Source organism: Rhodnius prolixus, unplaced genomic scaffold (assembly GCF_049639745.1).
Source record: "Rhodnius prolixus isolate KJV_2025 unplaced genomic scaffold, Rpr scaffold_19, whole genome shotgun sequence".
Classification (NCBI taxonomy): domain Eukaryota; kingdom Metazoa; phylum Arthropoda; class Insecta; order Hemiptera; family Reduviidae; genus Rhodnius; species Rhodnius prolixus.
The window spans coordinates 832,985-857,725 of record NW_027411584.1 but is presented as its reverse complement, the minus strand read 5'-3'; the positions used below and the strand labels follow the sequence as shown (position 1 = coordinate 857,725).

At 33.3% G+C, this 24,741-nt stretch overlaps 1 long non-coding RNA gene across 6 annotated transcripts in view; it reads right to left on the bottom strand.

Annotated features, from left to right (window-relative positions):
* Positions 1-24,741, bottom strand: part of LOC141448315 (uncharacterized) — a 251,436-nt gene that overhangs the window by 92,820 nt on the left and 133,875 nt on the right. For 4 of the 6 annotated variants that reach the window (XR_012454957.1, XR_012454953.1, XR_012454954.1 and 1 more), the window contains one exon: positions 20,670-20,878. The exons of the other annotated variants lie outside the window; for them this stretch is intronic. This is a non-coding gene — a long non-coding RNA (uncharacterized lncRNA). The remainder of the gene's footprint in view (positions 1-20,669; positions 20,879-24,741) is intronic. 6 annotated transcript variants of the gene reach the window in all.

The window sequence follows — 24,741 nt, the reverse complement described above, 5'->3', positions numbered from 1 at the left end:
CCTTTCTCCGCCAGGTCTCGCCCACGCTAGGTGGGGGCTCATTATCCACCTCCACCCTCGTAGGCTCAGCACTCAAATTCAGAGGGGTAAAACCTGTATCACTAGCAAGCATTGCATCTATCAGCCCTGATCCCCGCCGTGCCAAGAAATACTCCCGCATTCGGTTTACCTGGGCTTCGTGCTGCGCGATTATATCCACAACACCCCTGCCGCCTACCGCACGTGGGAGGATAATCCTCTCCACCGCTGCCCTGGGGTGGTGCTTGTTTTGCGCTGTCAGCGAAGTACGCATCATACGCTGCAATGCACTAAGTTCTGTGCTGGTCCATCTAATTATCCCAAATGTGTATGACAGCACCGGGACACAGAAAGCGTTGATCGCGCGGGTCAAATTACCACTATGAAGCCCACTCCGCGCGACAGCCTGTAGACGTAGGTATTATTATTATTATTATTACTATTATTATTATTATTATTGAAGAAGGTAGTAAAAATTACCGAAACGTTGGTATAAAGCAAAAAAGTTGTTTTATTTAAGTCCGCACGTCGATATTCACCAAAAATCAATTATTATTTATATTACTATTTTTGTGATTATTACTAAATATTATGTTTGATTCTTAATTATTGACGTATAAATATTCTTATTTATTATTATTACTTTTTATTTTATTTTTTTTATTTTTTACAAAAATCTTTTTTTATTACTCAATGTTTTTCTCCCCTAAATAGAATTGCCCTGGAAAAATGTTTCAATGGAAAAGTTCCAGGTGGATTTATTTATTTATTTTATTTTTTTGGTTGACCAATTTGTTTTCACCAAAAACATTATCGTGACATTCACCATGGACACAAAAGATAAATATAAAATTTAAATATTTACGGCGATTTTTTTTTTCTTTTAAATTTTCCAGTGGAAATATACCAGTTGAAAATTGTGAGAAACAAACACGAAATAAAACAAATATTTCCAGGGGGAAAAAATTTCCAAATTGAGGAAAATTAAATACACATTTCCATTGTTCAACTAAATAGAGTTAATTTATTACTTAGTGGAGTTATTTTGTATGGAGTATGAAGTAGGTTAATTATAATTTTCCTTGAAAGGTGGTGTGGTGGCGGTGGTGGAGAAAATTTTTGTTGGTAGAGTGAGTAATTTTGTTGGTAACACTGTTTACACAGTTGTGTGAAAGAAAGGCGGTAATTATATTAAGTACATTTTAAAAATTGCGGGTGTGGGCGGTGATGAGGAGGAGGATGAGGCACTTACGAGGAAGGAAATAATGAACACTGTGAGTTAATGAGATTCTCTTAGAATGTGTTTTGTATTTGTCGAGAGAGAGAAAGAGAAAGAGAATAAGGAGAAATTCTCATTGTAGTTGCGTTAATAGAACATTCTAGTGGTTTTGTGCAATGTTTGGGTGTATATATATAAATATATATATATATATTGCTCTTGTATTTGTAAAAGAGGAGAAATAGAAGATTTTGTGTAAACAAGACTTGTTACCTTTACTGCTTGTTACCTTTGTCTCGTACATACATACGCGCCACCTTCCATACTCACGCACTGTGTTACACATACTGACGCGCCACCATCACTGCAGTGTTGCTAACATAACTTTCTTTTTACTTCAATTTCTCTTCTATTGGATATTTTCTCGTATTTTTTGTTTCCTCTCAGCTTTCTGTCTCACACTTATTTCTCATACCCCAGTTTCCGTTTTATGAACGAGGGTATAACTTGGTAGAGAGAGAGAGAGAGAAAGAAGCTCTTTGGCAAAGAGATAGCCGAGAGAATATTTCAAGCTGCTAAAAGAGAAGAGAAAATTCTTCATATCCTTTCTGGGGCTTCCTCTACTCAGGTTTTCTAACCACTTCTTCAACTCCTCTCTTTAATCTTACATCTCCTCTATTGAGAGATAGGTAAGCAGTTTCTCTTAATCTATCTCAGAACCTTTTTTCTCTTTCTTTATCTATCAAAAACTTAGAAGAGAAATTCTCTTTTATACCACTGTATGAGCTTTAGAAGTATGCCAGATCAAACATAGTATTCAACAATTTTACCATTGGATACCTATGAACTATTTTTGTCTATTTTAAACTGGTAAGTCCTATTCAATCCTCAAAATACCAAACAATACTCAAGAATATTAACTAAGTGTATTTCTTTTTCTAGAACCAGTGATTCTCAACTACTCTGCCGCACGGCACTTTTGCGGGCCGCCAAATTTTAGAAATGCAGAGTCTTGTGTTATTTCTCGTACAGTGAACATACAATAAAATTTATATATCTAAATTATATATAAATTTATATATAAATATTATAAATTATATATAAATTATATATCGTATAATTATCATTTATACGACCAAATATAAACTGTAATTATAAAAAAAAAACATCAAGCTCAAGTTTCTCATTAAAAGTATTCTTATTATTAACTTGTAATTAATCCCTTAATAAACATATACTGTTGTTTTTGTAGTACAATATTATTTTATTTAACTTTTAATTAATCCCTTAAGAAACATATACTGTTGTTTTTGTAGTACAATATTATTTTATTTAACTTTTAATTGATCCCTTAATAAACATATACTGTTGTTTTTGTAGTACAATATTATTTTATTTAACTTTTAATTAATCCCTTAAGAAACATATACTGTTGTTTTTGTAGTACAATATTATTTTATTTAACTTTTAATTGATCCCTTAATAAACATATACTGTTGTTTTTGTAGTACAATATTATTTTATTTAACTTTTAATTAATCCCTTAAGAAACATATACTGTTGTTTTTGTAGTACACATTATTTTATTTAACTTGTAATTAATCCCTTAATAAACATATACTGTTGTTTTTGTAGTACAATATTATTTTATTTAACTTTTAATTAATCCCTTAAGAAACATATACTGTTGTTTTTGTAGTACACATTATTTTATTTAACTTGTAATTAATCCCTTAATAAACATATACTGTTGTTTTTGTAGTACAATATTATTTTATTTAACTTTTAATTGATCCCTTAAGAAACATATACTGTTGTTTTTGTAGTACAATATTATTTTATTTAACTTTTAATTAATCCCTTAAGAAACATATACTGTTGTTTTTGTAGTACACATTATTTTATTTAACTTGTAATTAATCCCTTAATAAACATATACTGTTGTTTTTGTAGTACAATATTGTTTTATTTAACTTTTAATTAATCCCTTAAGAAACATATACTGTTGTTTTTGTAGTACACATTATTTTATTTAACTTGTAATTAATCCCTTAATAAACATATACTGTTGTTTTTGTAGTACAATATTATTTTATTTAACTTTTAATTGATCCCTTAAGAAACATATACTGTTGTTTTTGTAGTACAATATTATTTTATTTAACTTTTAATTGATCCCTTAAGAAACATATACTGTTGTTTTTGTAGTACAATATTATTTTATTTAACTTTTAATTGATCCCTTAATACACATATACTGTTGATTTTGTAGTACAATATTATTTTATTTAACTTTTAATTAATCCCTTAAGAAACATATACTGTTGTTTTTGTAGTACACATTATTTTATTTAACTTGTAATTAATCCCTTAATAAACATATACTGTTGTTTTTGTAGTACAATATTATTTTATTTAACTTTTAATTAATCCCTTAAGAAACATATACTGTTGTTTTTGTAGTACACATTATTTTATTTAACTTGTAATTAATCCCTTAATAAACATATACTGTTGTTTTTGTAGTACACATTATTTTATTTAACTTGTAATTAATCCCTTAATAAACATATACTGTTGTTTTTGTAGTACAATATTATTTTATTTAACTTTTAATTAATCCCTTAAGAAACATATACTGTTGTTTTTGTAGTACACATTATTTTATTTAACTTGTAATTAATCCCTTAATAAACATATACTGTTGTTTTTGTAGTACAATATTATTTTATTTAACTTTTAATTGATCCCTTAAGAAACATATACTGTTGTTTTTGTAGTACAATATTATTTTATTTAACTTTTAATTAATCCCTTAAGAAACATATACTGTTGTTTTTGTAGTACACATTATTTTATTTAACTTGTAATTAATCCCTTAATAAACATATACTGTTGTTTTTGTAGTACAATATTGTTTTATTTAACTTTTAATTAATCCCTTAATAAACATATACTGTTGTTTTTGTAGTACAATATTATTTTATTTAACTTTTAATTAATCCCTTAATAAACATATACTGTTGTTTTTGTAGTACAATATTATTTTATTTAACTTTTAATTAATCCCTTAATAAACATATACTGTTGTTTTTGTAGTACAATATTATTTTATTTAACTTTTAATTGATCTCTTAATAAACATATACTGTTGTTTTTGTAGTACAATATTATTTTATTTAACTTTTAATTAATCCCTTAATAAACATATACTGTTGTTTTTGTAGTACAATATTATTTTATTTAACTTTTAATTGATCCCTTAAGAAACATATACTGTTGTTTTTGTAGAACAATATTATTTTATTTAACTTTTAATTGATCCCTTAAGAAACATATACTGTTGTTTTTGTAGTACAATATTATTTTATTTAACTTTTAATTAATCCCTTAAGAAACATATACTGTTGTTTTTGTAGTACAATATTATTTTATTTAACTTTTAATTGATCCCTTAATAAACTTATACTGTTGTTTTTGTAGTACAATATTATTTTATTTAACTTTTAATTAATCCCTTAAGAAACATATACTGTTGTTTTTGTAGTACAATATTATTTTATTTAACTTTTAATTGATCCCTTAATAAACATATACTGTTGTTTTTGTAGTACAATATTATTTTATTTAACTTTTAATTAATCCCTTAAGAAACATATACTGTTGTTTTTGTAGTACACATTATTTTATTTAACTTGTAATTAATCCCTTAATAAACATATACTGTTGTTTTTGTAGTACAATATTATTTTATTTAACTTTTAATTGATCCCTTAAGAAACATATACTGTTGTTTTTGTAGTACAATATTATTTTATTTAACTTTTAATTAATCCCTTAAGAAACATATACTGTTGTTTTTGTAGTACACATTATTTTATTTAACTTGTAATTAATCCCTTAATAAACATATACTGTTGTTTTTGTAGTACAATATTATTTTATTTAACTTTTAATTGATCCCTTAAGAAACATATACTGTTGTTTTTGTAGTACAATATTATTTTATTTAACTTTTAATTGATCCCTTAAGAAACATATACTGTTGTTTTTGTAGTACAATATTATTTTATTTAACTTTTAATTGATCCCTTAATACACATCTACTGTTGTTTTTGTAGTACAATATTATTTTATTTAACTTTTAATTAATCCCTTAAGAAACATATACTGTTGTTTTTGTAGTACACATTATTTTATTTAACTTGTAATTAATCCCTTAATAAACATATACTGTTGTTTTTGTAGTACAATATTATTTTATTTAACTTTTAATTAATCCCTTAAGAAACATATACTGTTGTTTTTGTAGTACACATTATTTTATTTAACTTGTAATTAATCCCTTAATAAACATATACTGTTGTTTTTGTAGTACACATTATTTTATTTAACTTGTAATTAATCCCTTAATAAACATATACTGTTGTTTTTGTAGTACAATATTATTTTATTTAACTTTTAATTAATCCCTTAAGAAACATATACTGTTGTTTTTGTAGTACACATTATTTTATTTAACTTGTAATTAATCCCTTAATAAACATATACTGTTGTTTTTGTAGTACAATATTATTTTATTTAACTTTTAATTGATCCCTTAAGAAACATATACTGTTGTTTTTGTAGTACAATATTATTTTATTTAACTTTTAATTAATCCCTTAAGAAACATATACTGTTGTTTTTGTAGTACACATTATTTTATTTAACTTGTAATTAATCCCTTAATAAACATATACTGTTGTTTTTGTAGTACAATATTGTTTTATTTAACTTTTAATTAATCCCTTAATAAACATATACTGTTGTTTTTGTAGTACAATATTATTTTATTTAACTTTTAATTAATCCCTTAATAAACATATACTGTTGTTTTTGTAGTACAATATTATTTTATTTAACTTTTAATTGATCCCTTAAGAAACATATACTGTTGTTTTTGTAGTACAATATTATTTTATTTAACTTTTAATTGATCCCTTAAGAAACATATACTGTTGTTTTTGTAGTACAATATTATTTTATTTAACTTTTAATTGATCCCTTAATAAACATATACTGTTGTTTTTGTAGTACAATATTATTTTATTTAACTTTTAATTAATCCCTTAATAAACATATACTGTTGTTTTTGTAGTACAATATTATTTTATTTAACTTTTAATTGATCCCTTAAGAAACATATACTGTTGTTTTTGTAGTACAATATTATTTTATTTAACTTTTAATTGATCCCTTAATAAACATATACTGTTGTTTTTGTAGTACAATATTATTTTATTTAACTTTTAATTGATCCCTTAAGAAACATATACTGTTGTTTTTGTAGTACAATATTATTTTATTTAACTTTTAATTGATCCCTTAATAATCATATACTGTTGTTTTTGTAGTACAATATTATTTTATTTAACTTGTAATTAATCCCTTAATAAACATATACTGTTGTTTTTTGTAGTACAATATTATTTTATTTTATATTGAAAATAAACATAAAACTATTTTACTCAGTGTATTATGGGGATAAGTAAAATACGTTTAAACTTATCTTATTGTTAGTGTACCGCCCCAAATTTTGAAATTGTTAAAAGTGTGCCGCCGCGACAAAAAAAAAAAAAGGTTGAGAATCACTGTCCTAGACAATTCCTACTACTACGTCTTTCAGAACCCCATTGTGTTTGTGCTTATGTTCTTATCAACAAAATGCTAACACCCTTCCGCTAGCCACATCAGGGTGAACTTCTTTTCCGGCAAGGTTTAAGAAAACAGCATAGAAATTTAGGGAATTGAAGCAATGGACCGTAAATGCGAATCCTGTGAGGCGAAAGGAGAAACAATCAACCCCACAACGTTCCCCATCGCCCCAAAACAGGAGATTTATTTATTTTTTCAATTTTCTCCCACCTCTCGTAAAAGAAAAACAGGAAGCCCTGAAATCGTGCACATTTTCGACTTTTTGTTTTTTTACACCGGAAATTCAAGTTTTCAGGGCTATGTTTTCTTTTCCAGAATACTCCTGATATTCTGATTCTAAGATTAGGTTACTAAGTCCTCTATTAGTGAAGGTGAAACTTTGCAGCAATCCTAATTTTAAAAATTATCCAGACTAGGAAGTTCGAGGTGGTGTTTTAAAGTAAAGAAAAGTAATCGCCTATTTTTTCAGGCGGGTCTTTACGTCCAACTACCAATTAGGTGTCGTGGATGGAGGCGATTGGTAAACATACTTTACTGTAAATCTCTTTTATTAACTATTAAATAAAATCCAAGGGCTAAGACCGGGAATCGAACCCAGTACCACAATGAATATTAGCTTTGCAGGTCTCACCTCTAACCGTGGCGCCTAGGTGGTGTTTTAGGAGCCGACAGTTACCATTTCTTGGAGTACTTACAGCTCCCCAAATATTGCTGCTCCTAAAATATTCTGATCACGCCGAAGGTAGGGCATATTCCGCTCTAACACCTTAGAAACTAACCCAGGCTCTCCTGGACGCCTCGAGCTCTCTCCTTTCCCACAGAGACCTAGCCCAAAATCTTCCCCAGAATTCTCCTCCAACATTCGCACTTACAATCTTCTTCCAAGCAACGAGAGACTTAAACAGTAAATACGAAAGTGTTAAATAGAAGAAGTTCACTAAAGCATAAAGTAAAGTGCATTAATATATGTATTTATATTCAACTAATTGCAATTTTAACGTGCAAAACTTCAACAAATTTTATTACCCTGTTAAAAATTAATATTTCAAGATTTACTTTGGCATAAAATTTACATAAATATGTAATTACGAGAGGATAAATATTCATCTGTAAAAAATATTACGTACACAGTAATTGAAATAAATTTCCCAACCAAATGAGGTGGAAGTGTAAAGCTAAATCACACCACTGATTCGGGCATCATCAGCATAACGAACAGTGAGACCCGATTTTGCGCATCGCTGGCCATGCAGAAAGTGGTTAACGTAAACCTGCTACTTTTATTTACAGCTTCAATTTTCCAGCTGGTATTTAAAAAGAAAACGGAAATGAACAAAAAAACAGCTTGATGCGAGCAATCAAACCACAAAATGTTACATTCTCTTCAGACTTGGAGTTGGTACTAAATATTCTGTATAATGTAACAAAGATTGAGTATCATAATCTCAATTTCATTTTTGTTCACACTATCTTTGTAATCCGACAAGTTTATCATCTATATCTACAAAACTATAGTATCTAGAACATTGTTATTCATCATATCAACCATTAAATAAAATCCCAAAAGCCTAAAACCGGGAATCGAACCCACTAAACCAACAATACATCTTAGCTTTGCGGGTTTAGCCTATAACCGCCTAACATACTTTACTGTAAAGTTCTCATATTAACCATTAAATAAAATCCAAGGCCTAGACCAGGGGAATCGAACCCACTAAACCAACAATACATCTTAGCTTTGCGGGTCTAACCTATAAACGCCTAAAATACTTCACAATAATAGAGCCAGATATTGTCTGCTATTGCTCCGAATTTCCTGGGGTTATGGAAATTAGGAACCAAAATATTACAGTTGAATTTTGAATACTTAAGAGATCCCCAAAAAGTTTAACATCCTATATCCCTCTTATCTTTGGTATCTAGAATATTTTAATTTGTCTACAATATTAATCTTAGATATAGCATACCAAGTTTTAACCAATCGAACATGTTTACATTGATGGGTGCAATTTTAGGTAATTTTGCAATGGTCAATCAATAAATTCAAACACAAATTCTGTTTCATCTCATCAACGTTTCGGTAGTTCTATTTCAATCTTCAGGTTCTATTACATCCAACAGTTATGATGATGTAGCTTAAAGTTGAACTCCACAAATTTTACGATACCCTGTAGATGGTAATAAATTTACCGAAACGTTGGTGAGATGAAACAGAATTTGTGTTGATTAACCGCACCTCAATATTTCCCAAAATTATCAATTCGACAACGGTCGAAAACCAAAACTATCATTAAAGATAGAATTATTATTGGTTAAAAATTTTATATTGTACTTTTTCTTTTTAGTTATTCTCCACTAGTTTTAACCGAATCTATTAAATTCTGATTAACTTTAAATTGTAGATTAAAGTTTTCACAAGTATGACATTTTTTTTCGTATTCAGCAGGATGAAATTGATTGGCATTTTAATATTTAGTTCCGGAAGCGTGTTAGACGTGATGCGTGTGAAATATTTTGATTTCCTCTTACTGTGAAACGTAAGACGTACTGAGATAGTGCCAAAGGGCGGTTTCACTTCCCAACACAGTAAAAACGGCGACTTGTGAAAACAAGTACTGAAGGCCACTTGTCACATGTCCTAACGTCAGACTAAAGTCAAATAAAACAGAAAAATAAACTGCTATAAAACGTATGTAAACATCATACAGAAACATATAAAACCATATTATTTATGGATGAGAAAATAACATTTAAAACAATTTTTGAGGATTTACTTTAATTTAGACGTAATAAAAGTAAACTCGAGCTTGTGTACACGACAATTGGGTGCAAGGGGAAGGAGGTAGATAAGGCTGTTTACTGTTTGTGCCAATAAAATGTTTAATCTGTTTTACTACAATATCAACAGCATGAGTATGTACATTTAGCTTTTTATTTTTTCCCCCAAGATAATTCTATTTGAACCAAGAGTCATTATGTTAATAAAATATTCTAATAAATTGTGACATCAAATATCACAGCTGATAATTTACGCTGATTTTTCAGCTAGAAATATAACCATGGTCTTTTATTCAGTTAGCGAAGGGCTGTTTTTTTTATAAGCTCGCCAAAATAGGGCTGCTCTCCAGTGAGCTCACTTCATCCTGGGGGATCAAAGGTATGCCGATGATGAGAAAGTCCAGGAAACTCGCTCTTTAGTGGACCGGAATCTTTTTTCCCCCGAAATGCTTCAATGAGGGACTATCAGTAGAGAGGCTCCAGAAACTAAAGCAGTAACTCCGAGTTCTTGGGACAACTCCTAGATTGGAGCTGATCCTCTCGGCTGATTTAAAAAAAGAAAAATAAAGTAATGTCTATTTTTTCAGGCGGGCTTTACGTCCAGCTACCAATTAGGTGTCGTGCACGGAGGCGACTAGCAAACATACTTTACTGTAAGCTTCTTTTATTAACCATTAAATAAAATCCAAGGCCTAGTGAGCCTGGGAATCGAACCCACTAAACCAACAATACATCTTAGCATTGCGGGTCTAGTATCTTAACCGCCTAACATACTTCACAATAAATTCCTCACATAAACCATTAAATAAAATCCAAGGCCTAGAGACCGGGAATCGAACCCACTAAACCAACAATACACCTTAGCATTGCGGGTCTAGCCTATAACCGCCTAACATACTTAACTATAAATTTCTCATATTAACCATTAAATAAAATGCAAGGCCTAGTGAGCCTGGGAATCGAACCCACTAAACCAACAATACATCTTAGCATTGCGGGTCTAGCCTATAACCGCCTAAAATACTTCACAATAAATTCCTCACATAAACCATTAAATAAAATGCAAGGCCTAAAACCGGGAATCGAACCCACTAAACCAACAATACATCTTAGCTTTGCGGGTCTAGCCTATAACCGCCTAACATACTTTACTGTAAATTTCTTTTATTAACCATTAAATAAACTCCAAGGCCTAGAGACCGGGAATCGAACCCACTAAACCAACAATACATCTTAGCTTTGCGGGTCTAGCCTATAACCGCCTAACATACTTACACCTATAACTTACGCCTATAACTTACTAACATACAATAAATTCATCATAATAACCATTAAATAAAATCACAAAAGCCTAAACCCGGGAATCGAATCCAATACTGTGGATTCTTTTAGCTTTGCGATTGGCTAGCGTGGGGGGGGCCTAACGTCACTCCAGAATACTCGGGCCCAGTTACATATTATCAAAAAACTCAATCACAGCTTACAAAACCAAAATTCAGACAAACAGAAGTTAAACATTGATACAATAAACATGCCTCTTGTTCTACGACAGATAGAAATCAATGATATTGTTTAAATAATTTGCAACACGCGTTTTATTTTTTTTTTAATTTCTGACAGGATTCGGATGTTCCTTCATCATCAGAGGTTGGTGAGGAGAATTTAAAACCTGTTTGGAAAAAAATATCTATACATATATATGCGCTGTATAGCGGACAAAATCGGCTACACATCAAACGACAGCATTTATTATTTAAAAAAGAAGTCCCGGAGCTGTAAATGAATTAATTTATTCATTTCCTTTAATGTTCAAATATTTATTATTTAGGAATAAAATGTATTTTCAAACCAAAAAATAAATAAATCAAATATTTAACTATTGCAACGATGCTCCAACCAAATTAGGATAGCAATTACACCTTGCTCGGTTCTCCTACATAATATATTTTAACAAAGTTGCATTATTCAAAAAGTTTGCCTCAATTTCATCTTCGCAGTTTTAGCCGATCTGACACAATAAATGGCGCATATATTTTTGCGGTGAAATTGTTTGTGACCTATGTAAATAATTTAGTAACTAAGTATTACACCATCTTTTTTCTCGCGTTCAATTTTTCATTGCAATTGATTTTATTTTGTTAAACTCGGGGTTAAAAATATATATATATATACGAGGGTCGTTTGAAAAGTCCGTGCAAAGTCAGAGAGATAGCACCACTGGCGCGTATCGAGGTTATGATTAGTTAGTAGCATCTCTTGGAAGAACACATACCAAGTTTCAGCCAGATCGGTCTATTTCTTTGTGTTTGGCATTCGTTTGAATCGAGGAAGTCGAGTGATTTTCAAAAAATGGACGAAAAAGAATTTCGTGTATTGATTAAACACTAATTTATGAAAGGCAAAACGCCTCAGGAGACTAAAGAGAAGCTTGATAAACATTATGGTGACTCTGCACCTTCGATTAGAACAGTTTATAAGTGGTTTCAAAATTTTCGGAGTGGCCATATGGGCACAAGTGGCGCTGAACGTTCTGGACGCCCTGTTGAGGTTACTACTCCAGAAATCATTGATAAAATCTATGATATGGTGATGGATGACAGAAGAGTGAAGGTGCGTGAGATTGCTAGTGCTGTGGGCATCTCGAATGAACGGGTACATAATATTTTGCATCAACATTTGGACATGACAAAGCTATCCGCAAGATGGGTGCCGCGATTGCTCACGCTTGACCAAAAACGAAATCGTGTGAAGTGTTGCAAGGACGGTTTGCAGCTGTTCCAGAAGCGTCGTTTCGTCACTGTGGATGAAACATGGATACATCACTACACTCTTGAGTCCAAAGAACAATCTAAACAATGGGTTACCAAGGGGGAATCTGCGCCAAAAAAAAGCGAAGACCGCTCCTTCGGCCGGAAAGATTATGGCGACTGCCTTTTGGGATTCGCAAGGAATAATCCTCATCGAATATCTGGAAAAGGGTAAAACTATTACAGGTGCATATTATTCATCGTTATTGGACCGTTTGAAAACCGAGCTGCAAGAAAAACGCCCACGATTGGCCCACAAAAAAGTCCTTTTCCATCACGACAACGCACCAGCTCACACCTCAGCAGTTGTGGTCGCAAAATTAATGGAAATAGGGTTCCAACTCGTTTCACATCCCCCCTATTCTCCAGACTTGGCTCCCTCGGACTACTATTTGTTCCCCAATATGAAGAAATGGCTGGCGGAAAAAAGATTTTATTCAAACGAGGAGGTGATTGCAGAAACGAATGGCTATTTTTCAGACTTGGACAAATCCTATTATTCGGAAGGGATCAACAAACTAGAGCAGCGTTGGACGAAGTGTATAAGCCTAAAAGGAGACTATGTTGAAAAATAAAAAAGGTTTACCCCAAAAAATTAAGTAGTTTTTATTTTTGCACGGACTTTTCAAACGACGCTCGTATATACACGATTATGTGTATATATTATGTATTCGTTTAATACATAAATCTTTCGTGTCGTTGACACAGATTTTTTTTCTGCTTTTATGCTTACGATATTGGATTTTTATTATAGTAATAACATTTCTGTTTTATTTTTATTGTACATTTATTTACATTGGACTAGAATCAGCAGAGAATTAAAAAAAAGTAAAGTAATTGCCTATTTTTTCAGGCGGGGCTTAACGTCCAACTACCAATTAGGTGTCGGTGGACGGAGGCGACTAGCAAACATACTTTACTGTAAATTCCTCGTATTAACCATTAAATAAAATGGAAGGCCTAAGACCGGGAATCGAACCCACTAAACCAACAATACATCTTTGCTTTGCGGGTCTAGTATCTTAACTGCCTAACTTACTTCACAATATATTTCTCATATTAACCATTAAATAAAATCTAAGGCCTAGACCCCGGAATCGAACCCACTAAACCAGCAATACATTTTAGCTATGCGGGTCTAGTATCTTAACCGCTCGGCTATCGTGGCGACTATCAGCAGAAAATAATCGATGTACAAGTCTTTACTGTTAAGCCTGCTGTTCTCATTCAATTTCATTATCGATGAATAATGTGATTTTCGATTATTTTCTTTTTTCATGAAAAATAATCTGTGCACCCTCACACGACTCTACTATTCCACAAACTGAATGGTGCAATTCTTCTTTGAGTGAGCAAAGAGAGTGATTGAGTAATTGCAGTAACCTTGCAAAGTCTACTAAAGGTTAATGGATGTTCGCCAAAATATTTGTGTGAGGGGCCTCCAAAAAAAAAAAAAACACTAATATATCGATGTGTTTGTGCGAGTTAGGGAAAAGATACTTTAAGGCAGAAGGACTTAAGGCAGGAGATAAAAGGCTTAATGCTTTTGTGTGCCCATGTTTGTACATATGAGTCCAGAAAGGGGAACTAATTCTTTGTTGGCTGTGACAGGGGGGACAAGTATGGTTATTGCAGAGGAGAGGAGAGAGGCTGCACCGACCACTGTATCTCTGTCGCCAAGGATACGCCAGTTCACCGATTTCTGGAGGAGGGTGACTGATTGTTCGAAAAGGACACGGGGGACTGCGCCCCACTCTCTCTCTTGCTACCGCACCCCTCCGCTATAGTTTAGACTAAACTAGAAATTGGTCTCGCCAGAACTACCTCTTCTCGGTCCATTAGATAACAATTCACAAGTGTACGTCCCCTTCTACCCGGCGTATCGCCTCAATTCACCTTCACCTCTCATTCTACTGTTCTTTATCTTCTTCCTCTCCTCACTTTCTGCCCTCTTTTGTGTTCCCTGTCTACAAAAAAAAAAAGCCCCGTCTCGCACACTCTATCCCAGTTCTATATCCTCAATAGAACGGCTCAATGGTTCCCTCTGCTAACAGAGTGTGATATTTTAACAATTGCCAACATTCAATATATATTTTTCTTTATTTTTTTTTGCCCTCAATTGTACCTGGCGTAATTATATGTTCTTTTTTCAAAACCTTACTTTCAACTATGCGCATAAACACTATAGGGAAATTAAACTAGTCTTGTAAATAGTCTACTTTTGTAGTCGCACCGGTAGACACAAATTACAGCTTACTCATTCAACTCTTTAACAAAAACTTACAGTTTAAAATGTTAAGTATAAGGGTTGATTAAACGCCAAAAGGTACACAAATCAGCTAGTACCCAACATTTCATTAATACTTCATTGATATTATTTTAAGTAATTTTACTACATTAATTTTCATTAATATTTTTTTGAATTTATTAGATGTCACAGACCCTTATGCTGGCCAGTTCATTCATTTTCTTTTTCTTTTCTTTTATGATTTAAGTCGCGTCAACATCAAGGTTATTGGCGCCCGGAGCTTTTTTCAGTGCACTGCCGGCCTCCGGACAGTGTTCTCTCGTTACAGACAACTCTGTCCATCACCCGGACAGTGAGCTGTAAGAAGCTCTTAGAAAGAGAAAATCTAAGGGTCAGCAGCTGGATTCGAACCCGGAACCTCCACGTGGGAATCCAATATGCTAACCGCATAGCTAATCCCTTCCCTTTGTTCATTCATAATATTTTATTTTTTTGTTATAATTATGATAAAATGTACATTATATTTTCGTAATTAAATAGGTACTTTATTTTAGCTTTATTCCAAATTATTCTTCTGATTTATCTTTATTATGCTCTTTATTCTGAATAGTCACATATATCGTATGTATGTACATGCACGTTAAAGTAAAAAAAGACAAAGGCAGAGTCGGCTTCTATTTAAATTTGAATCACGGATTTAAAATAATATTTCAGTCTAGAATTCGTCTTTCCGAAGTATTTGTGAGCACAAATAACGCGTAGGTAATATCAAGTAAATTATTCAACAATAATTATTCATTTCTCAATTGTAATTTAATGTAGTCCCTCTACTTTTACTTATAGTAAAATACTGGAATAATTATGTTAGCTGTCATAAAAATATGCATATCTTATTTATCTTATTACAGTCAATCTAAGTTAAATGGTGTTCTACTTGAACAAATATTTTGTAGATTAAAATAGCCAGCATAAGGGTCTGTGACATCTAATAAATTCAAAAAAATATTAATGAAAATTAATGTAGTAAAATTACTTAAAATAATATCAATGAAGTATGAATGAAATGTTGGGTACTAGCTGATTTGTGTACCTTTTGGCGTTTAATCAACCCTTATACTTAACATTTTAAACTGTAAGTTTTTGTTAAAGAGATTTTTGTACCTTTTGGACAGATTTTCCTTTTGTATGTTTTGCAAAGTTGCTTTACAGATTTTATTAAAATTGGGAATAATAAATTTTAATTGTATCATTATAACCTGAAAAGGTGTTAAGTCGGAGTTACTACCACTGGAGAGATCTTTTTAAAGAATGATTATGGTTGCGGTCCCAAAACCATCCTCAATAACAATTTTTTTGAGAAAGCGTTTTGAATAAAATAGGAAGGTAATTTGTACGTAAATAGCAAAATTGAACTGCGATTTCAGTACTTCCCTTTAAGAGGAGTAAGAAAAATAAACTGCGATTACAGTACTTCTCCCTAAAAGGCAAAGAGGCAAAGATTTTGAATCGAACTACAATTCATTGATGAAAATCGGTTCACTCATTGAAAATTTTAACGATTGCAGTACTTCCTCTTAGTAGGTGTAAGAGCATGATGGCACTTCACAGCCACGTAGAGGAGCTTTAACCACTTCTTCTTGCTAAATTTTATCAAAATCGGACTAAGCGTTATAGAAATATTGGTAAACATAGTTTTAGAAAAGGCCTAACTTGGGTGGGGGCAAACTCCCCTCCTTATGAGGCACAGCGTCGAGACTTTAAAAGTGCAAATCTGTACAAAATTTCGATTCGAATAACACTTCATTCATGAAAATCGGTTCACGTTTCGATAATTTGAAACGATTGCTATACTTCCCCTTAACAAGTGTTAGAGCAGATCGTTGCTTTAATGTTACGTAGGGGAGCCCTAACCCTGTCATCCTACCAAATTTTATCAAAATCGGGCAAAGATTTACAGAGTAATTAATGATAATAATTTTGGAGGGGGCCTTGCATAAAGGGGGCTAACTCCTCACCCTTTCCATGTACAGCGTCGAGACCCTCAAAAGGCACATCTACATAACATTCCGACTCGAATGATACCTCATTCATGAAAATCGGTTCACGCGTTTAGGCGCTACGTTGTTTACAAAAAAGGTAACAACAACAACAACAACAACAACAACAACAACAAGAACAAGAACAAGAACAATTTTTGAAAATGCCGTTTTTGCACATTTTCGGCAACTTTTTTCTCAAAATCTATCAGATCTAGGTTGTTGCAAAAAAATTACAGTCATAAAGGAGGATTTGCCCTTTATTATAAAGAAAATTTGGGAATTTCATCTTTTATAGAAAAAGAGAAAAAAATTGTCAAAGTTGGGTGTTTTTCAACGTTACGCTTTTTCGTGCAGTTTTTGATGATCAACCCTTATACAACTGTCCTACCGGACAGTTTTAATATCCACAACAAGCAGACAAAAACATCACACTAACTACTACGCTCCATGTTGTAACTCATTAATATACTTCACACTCATAATTTTTTGAAACATATTTAATTTACAGTCGAACACTACGCGGTAGCGGAACGGTTAGGGACTAGACCCGCAATGCTAAGATGAATTGTTGGTTTAGTGGATTCTACTCCTGGCCTCTAGGCCTTGGATTTTATGTAATGGTTAATATGAGAAATTTAACAGTAAAGTATGTTAGGCGGTTATAGGCTAGACCCGCAAAGCTAAGATGTATTGTTGGTTTAGTTGGTTCGATTCCCCGGTCTCTAGGCCTTGGATTATATTTAATGGGTTAATATGAGAAATTTATAGTAAAGTATGTTAGGCGGTGGTAGGCTAGACCCGCAAAGCTAAGATGTATTGTTGGTTTAGTGGGTTCTACTCCTGGCCTCTAGGCCTTGGATTTTATGTAATGGTTAATATGAGAAATTTAACAGTAAACAGATTTAACAGTATTGTAAAGTTTTTGTCCTTTTACTAAAAACTTTAACAACACAACTAGTGCCTGCCACTAGTTAATTTAAATATATGTGGGTTTGATTAAATAATAAAACTTGCTAAATTTGTAAGTAATAACCTGATTTATTAACACATTACCTTTACTCACATTAACATTTACTTGCAACTAACGCTATTCATTACTGTTACCATTTACAACAGTCACAACAGTTTTCTGTGACTTACTCACTACGTAACGCCACAAAACTGTTCCCCGACTGACCACTGGTCCGCACTGCACCGAATTGCACTAGTCTCTGCTACACAAACAAAGCTCTACTCACTAACTGACTAACCGCCTGACTAGCTAACTTTGAAGCACTCCGCAACACTGACTCTCTCAAAACTAGCTCATAAACTTGACTAAAAACTCTAATAACTGTCTGCAAAGACTTCACTAAAAACTCTGTCTAAAAACTTGATTAAAACTGACGTCTCCAGCTGTGTCTGCCTCCCTTTAACTGCGACTGCCCCACTCCGTCTTTGTTACGCCCACCGGCCGGTCACTGGCTGAGGAAAACACATGCTGCCACCACCCCAACTGGGGCCGCCCTCCTCTAACCTTCTGTCTTACTCCAACTCCGTCTGTCTTGCTCCCACCTGCCGCTCATTGGCTGGAAAATACATATGCCACCACCCCAACTGCGGCCTCTCTCTTAGCTGGCTTTTACACAGGGGTGGACCGTTACAGGCTACGGTCACTAAACTCCTTGAACAATCTAGCCCTTTCCTTTTCAGTTCAGGTAGAGACCGGCCCTTTTGTCAACACAGTGGTGGCCTGTTACCGACTTTGGTCGCTCAACCCCTAGAACAATCTAGGCCTTTCGTTTCTGCCCAGGTCAACTTTGTTACAGTATGTTAGGCGCAAAGCTAAGGTGTATTGTTGGTTTAGTTGGTTCGATTCCCCCGGTCTCTAGGCCTTGGATTTTATTTAATGGGTTAATATGAGAAATTTATAGTAAGGTATGTTAGGCGGTTATAGGCTAGACCCGCAAAGCTATGATGTATTGTTGGTTTAGTGGTTTCGATTCCCCCGGTCTCTAGGCCTTGGATTTTATTTAATGTTTAATTTGAGAAATTTATAGTAAAGTAAGTTTGTTAGTCGCCTCTGTACACGACACCTAATTTGGTGGCCTGAAAAATAGGCATTAATTTACTAAAGAAGACTGCCATTTTGGGTAGGCTCGGCTTTTGAGTCCATAAGGAAGCTTCGGCATTGGCAGGAAATAAACGTTTAATAGAGATTCCATGTTAAAAGAGAACTTGTCGATTAAAAAAAAAAAAAAGCTCTCAGAGTAAGCTATGCGCGCGTGTTGGCATGCAGGATACCCCCAAGTGATTGGCGTACATCCTGGCGGAAGATGGAAAGGAGCTTGTTTGTCAAAGAGTAATGTATTCTCGCCCACTTTCTCATCATAATTTGCTGTAGAATTATGTTTGAAGTAAGCAGATCGGAGATTATGGTGTACGCAAGGTAGTGTATAAAGAAAGTGTACATAGAAGGTGTATATAGCAGATAGGTAGATGAAGAGAAGGTAGAGAACAGTATGGCAGAACATTGAAGAGGAAATAGCCGAAGAAGCGAGGGACTGGAACTTAGAAGACATGATCAGTATTCGAGGCACGATCAGTTGTCTTCCCTCTCTCTCAGCATCCACCAGTGTTACCAACCTAATACTCACACACACACACACAACATTTCTTACACCGGATATTTGACGTAACCCGGGGTTACCTTGCACCGGGCGGCTTCCTTCTACTTTTACTTTATATTTCTTCTTGTAGATGGTCGTCGTTGTCAGTAATTTGCATAATGCAGAATACATTCGGCGCGTACACAACATGTAATCAGAAGGAAGGTTGTTACCCGGGTGTGTTGGAATTGTAAGTGAACTACACTGACTCTGCAAATCAATCTAAACGCGCATCCTTGGTCTTCTTCTTCTATGCCGACTTTATTTGGCTATTAACTGCCTCAGGAAGAAAATTACCTCTCCCAAATTGCCTTACACTTTTTTTTTTTTATTTCACACATAGAGCTTCTACTTTAGTAATTAGTTTTTTGAAACATTCAATTTTCGGACTGAAAGGTATTTCTATTTTTGGAAGATGGTTCCCCTTGATGGTCGGTTGAACTAACAATCTTGAAATGTTCTCTGATTGCATACTACAGTCGATCCTCCCATAAAGGACACTCTCACTAGCGGCCACCTCCATTTACGGGGCAATTTTTGGATTTTCCCGTTTTACTCCTATACACTTTCTATATAAAAGAACCTCCGTCTAACGGTCACTCTACATAGCGACCGCGGACATTGATTTTGGAAAACGGATTATATGTTTCACCTCCCACCAACGACCACCTTATTATTAAAAGTTCGTTTGACGCGGTGATAAAAATAATTATCCCCTCTCAAGTTTTTGTTTTTTACTGGTTTTTTCAAAAGTTTCCTATATAACCTCATACATCTTGTACCATTTTAATCAATATTACTTTGGACGAACAATATTATTTTTTCCGGGTATGTCTTCCAAACGAAAGTGGTTAACTCTAGAAGAGAAAAATAAATGTGTTGGAAGATTTTGCAAAAACCAAATCGAGCCATCGTCAACTTGCCGAAAGGTTTGTTCTATTTTTCTAATAATAGATGGATAGTATGATGATAATTTTACCATAAATTATTATTGTTATGAATAAATGTGATGATTATTATTAAAATTATTAACTAAGTCAATAATTTGTAGTTTTTTGATAAATTTTTTGGATAATTAAGAAAAACTTGATGCATATCATATAGCTGCAATAATTATGCAATTATGTACGTTTTTAAATTTATTAATAATAAACAATTTTTAAATAGATGTTTGAGAAAAAAAAAACCATATTTTTCATTATGAAACTTGCCTACCTCCTTCTAACGACCACCTCCAAACAGCGGCCACTTTGCTTTCCCCCGCCAGTGTCCGTTATTGAGAGGTTCGACTGTATTTCTTTCTTAATCTCAAAAGAAACTTTTACAGATCAATGGTAATTCTTCATAACCTGAAGGTTAAAGAAGAATTGACTTTATCCCATTTTTGATCCATGTTTGTTTCATCTTCGTCATCTTTCTTCCCACTGCGAACATACATTTATAGATTTACTAGTAACAATTGCAAGATCTGTAAATAACCCCTGTGGGATTATAAATTAGGTTCAGAGAGTAGGGGAATGTAGAAAAAATCCTACATCTATTGTGATTCTAGATATTCAAGAATAGATAAAGAGACAAAACACAAACACCGAAACCGAACAGATCAAAGAACAGCACAATGGAGGGGGAACCTCGCTCAGGTTGTAGTTGGGGGGAAGGGTTTCTTTTCAGTGTTAAGGGCTGCTTATTCACTGGATGGGATTCTAATGGGTGCTTTGAACGTATGGGTGCGTGCATAAAAGGTTTCATCGTTAGATAAGGGCCAGAGATAACTTTATTTTGGTACAACACGGACAAAGGGCTTTTCTGTTTTAATGCAGGTAGAAAGGAAGCGGTTGGGGGTGAAGGAAAAAAGGAAGACGCAATGCACTCTTAGCATTCATTGTCTGTTCGTCCTTGTACAGCCAAATTGCGTCCCTTATATCTTTGTTGTCCCTCAAGGTACTTCTAGCTCTCTTTAAATACCTTCTTTCTTATTTGATTCAGTTTATAGCATCAGCAATAAAATCTCTCTCTCTCTCTCTAGAATTTTGCGAATCGATTTTTCACCGGAAATACACGATTCCCCTCCCGAACGTCCTCTCGTTAGCAAAGGAACCCGTGTGAATATTCACATTAGATATTTTGTTTTGTTTTTTTTTCAAAAAACGGTGTTGTAAACGCTCCCTTAGTAGTTCAGAAGAGGTTGCAAGAGTTCAGGTTGTTTTTAGCCCTATTTGAATGAATTATTAAAGTACCAAAAGCTTCTGGGCTTCTTCTTTTTTTTTTTTTTTTAAAGTACCAAAAGGACTAAGGTACTTCCGCTCCTGTATGTCTATAAAAGGTTACGTTATGTTTGGGAAGGGTTAAGGGTTACAATTCCGGGGTTATTTCCTGCCCAACATAATTTTTATAGATTCAGCCGTAAAACGCCCCCCATCCTGCCTGTTGACGTCATTACTACCCACACATACAAACCACGCCAAGTCTCCTGTACGATCACTGTGACTACACACAAGATTATCTACTACATGTTCATCCCTTTGTCTACCTTTCTTATTTTACTTTCTGTAACTCCTCTGATAGACGAAGTGTGCTTTAATTGTAACGGAAGAAATCTACTCTCTGCGGAAGTAAGAGAAACATGAGAGAGAGAGAGGACAACGTAAGTCAAACGAAAAATCTTTGTTTATCTGTCTCTAAATCACTCCTACACTCTTGTGATCGTGAAAAATGGTCCAGCATCCGTTTTAAAGCTTGATAATAGTTTTTCGTGAAAATATTGTTTTCATTAGAATTATCTCCCAAACAAAGAATTGCAGCAAGGCGCATTTAGAAGGGGGAGACCTGACCTGATTGGGGAGAACATGACGATCAAAAACCCTCTTGCGATCTGGAAAAATCATGATAGAAAATGAATTTTTCAACTCTTCTAAGATTTTTCTGGAAAGTGTGGCTCTTGAAAGTTTGCTGCAGATACGAGGAGAGTTGGTGAAACGGGAACCGTCTATTGTACGAATACGGAAGTGAAACTAAATATTTTTCAGCGTATGATTTCTAGAAAATATTTCACAGATGTTAGTTGTGGGTCGGTAATAAATTTCAGCCCCCATCCCTTTTCACATACGTTTCTAAGCTCATAAAAAGAGAGCAGCAGCGTATAAACATTTTACTGAAAATAGACTAAATAGAGTAAACACAAAAATTTCTATCTCTATTTTAAGCGCTAAAGACATTAACTCAAGTTTTATAGCTTTCTCTCTCTTGCTCATTGTTTCGCTTTAGCTCACACTCTGAAGATCATAAAAGAAGTGATCGTAAAAAAGTCTAAGATGTGGGGGAGGAGAAACTAGGAATGTATGTGTGATTACTTTTTAGGGTAGACTTGTTCTAAGAATGAAGTTATTCTTCTGGAATGTGGCAATGCTTGAACGCTCTCTAGGTTTCGAACGACTGGAGTCAGCGATCTTTTTCTTCAAACAGATGCCGAACAACAAAAGAAAAAAAGAAAATTCGGCTTTGATGAAGTCCAGGAAATGGGTGACAAAATTGCTCATGTGGCATGCCACTGGAATTGTATGATCAAGAAATTTACAAGATCATGTTATGCTATTTTTGCTCATGAATGAAATCCAACTTAAAAATTTAATCAAGTTTAATTAACGGTAAGTTTTTTTTAAAAAAATAACCAGATTTGCAATAATTAATTTTACTAATAAAAATGGCCGCATCAAACATTTCGCTGAAATGCTCAAATAAAAACGCTAATCTTATTGGTTAGACCATCTTTAAACATAATGCTTTCCATAAATTAACGCTATCAGTTAGCTTCTTATCTAATCAGAATATTAAAGAAAGCCCTCTCAAAGATAATTAGCTAAGAAGAAGAGTAAAGATCGTAATTTTGATCGTTTAAAATAAACAATCCCAACAACAATAGACCCATTATAATAAACACAACCTTGTAATAATTATAATCACCACTAATTGACATGATTATATATATATCGCTTTAACCAACAATTAACAAATTCATTATCAGAAAGACATTATCTTTGATAATCTAATTAGACTAGGTATGCTGTCAAAACTAATTAAATAGTTCTTATTGGGTAGTTAAAAGCGAAATATATAATTTAGGGGAGGAGGGGGTATATTTATTATTAGCAATAAAATATTTTGATTACGGCTCATAATTAGATAGATATTTGTGAAGGTCATCATAATTTCTAGGGACTAATTACATCATATGAGGAATTGTGAGGTAAGCGGGGGTTGAGTGGAAACTGGGTTTATTATTATATAATTATCTAGGATAAATAATTAAATTATATAATAAACAGTAATTAACTGGGAGAACAGTTGGAATTCTGGAATATTGTATACATATGAAGATGGTTATTGTAAAATACCATTGTAACTATTATTATTAATTGTTATTATTTATAATTAAATTAGGGTTTTATGTTTAACTAAAAACCATAAGTTTTTAAAAAAAATCTTTTATTGGAATTTACCACTGCAACGGTTGTTGCAACAAGCAAATGTGGTAGCTGATAGCAAAAAAATAACACGTGAAAATCACGAGTGGAGAAGCCACCCAGTGGTGTAACTCCAGTAACGTGGCTTTGCTCTCACGGTAAGAGTAGATCACGAGGCCATCTTCTCTTCAATCTCCTTAGAGGATTACCTGGTAATGTGGAGGAAGATAGGTGTTCTATGAGAGGGTTAGGATGAGCTGCTGGTAGAGGAATGAAATTTTTGAGAAAACGAGTGTTAGCAAGATCTGTAATGAAAGGGATTTTGAAGTTTCATTATGGATAGTGTGAGGTTAGATACATAGAACGGAACGTTAAGAAGTTTTCGAAGTATTTTTTGACTGAATTATTAATTTTTTATTTATTTATTTATAATTTGCTAAAAGCCCTTTGACCCTACAAATGGGTTCAGGGCAGAAAACACTCTGTATTTTGGATATTCTTCTCCAGCTCCAAAACTATTTATGGATCTTGGTGCAAGAAGTGCCAAGGTCAAAAAAGGGGATTACGAGTACACGTCCTCTTTGGTTTACCTGGAGGGGGGAAATATTGATGCTAAATTTTGACATTGGCACTAGTAAGTTTTAGTAACTCAGTTACTACTTTGAAATCAACTTTGGCACTCCTTGCAAGAAAACATTCTGATGGTTAATATATCAAAACAGATTTTTTACCCATTTTTACCAAAATCTGACATTGGCACTTCTTGCACCAAGCCACAGTATAAAGTATTGTATCTTGAATTACAAACTTTGTCAATATCTTTACTG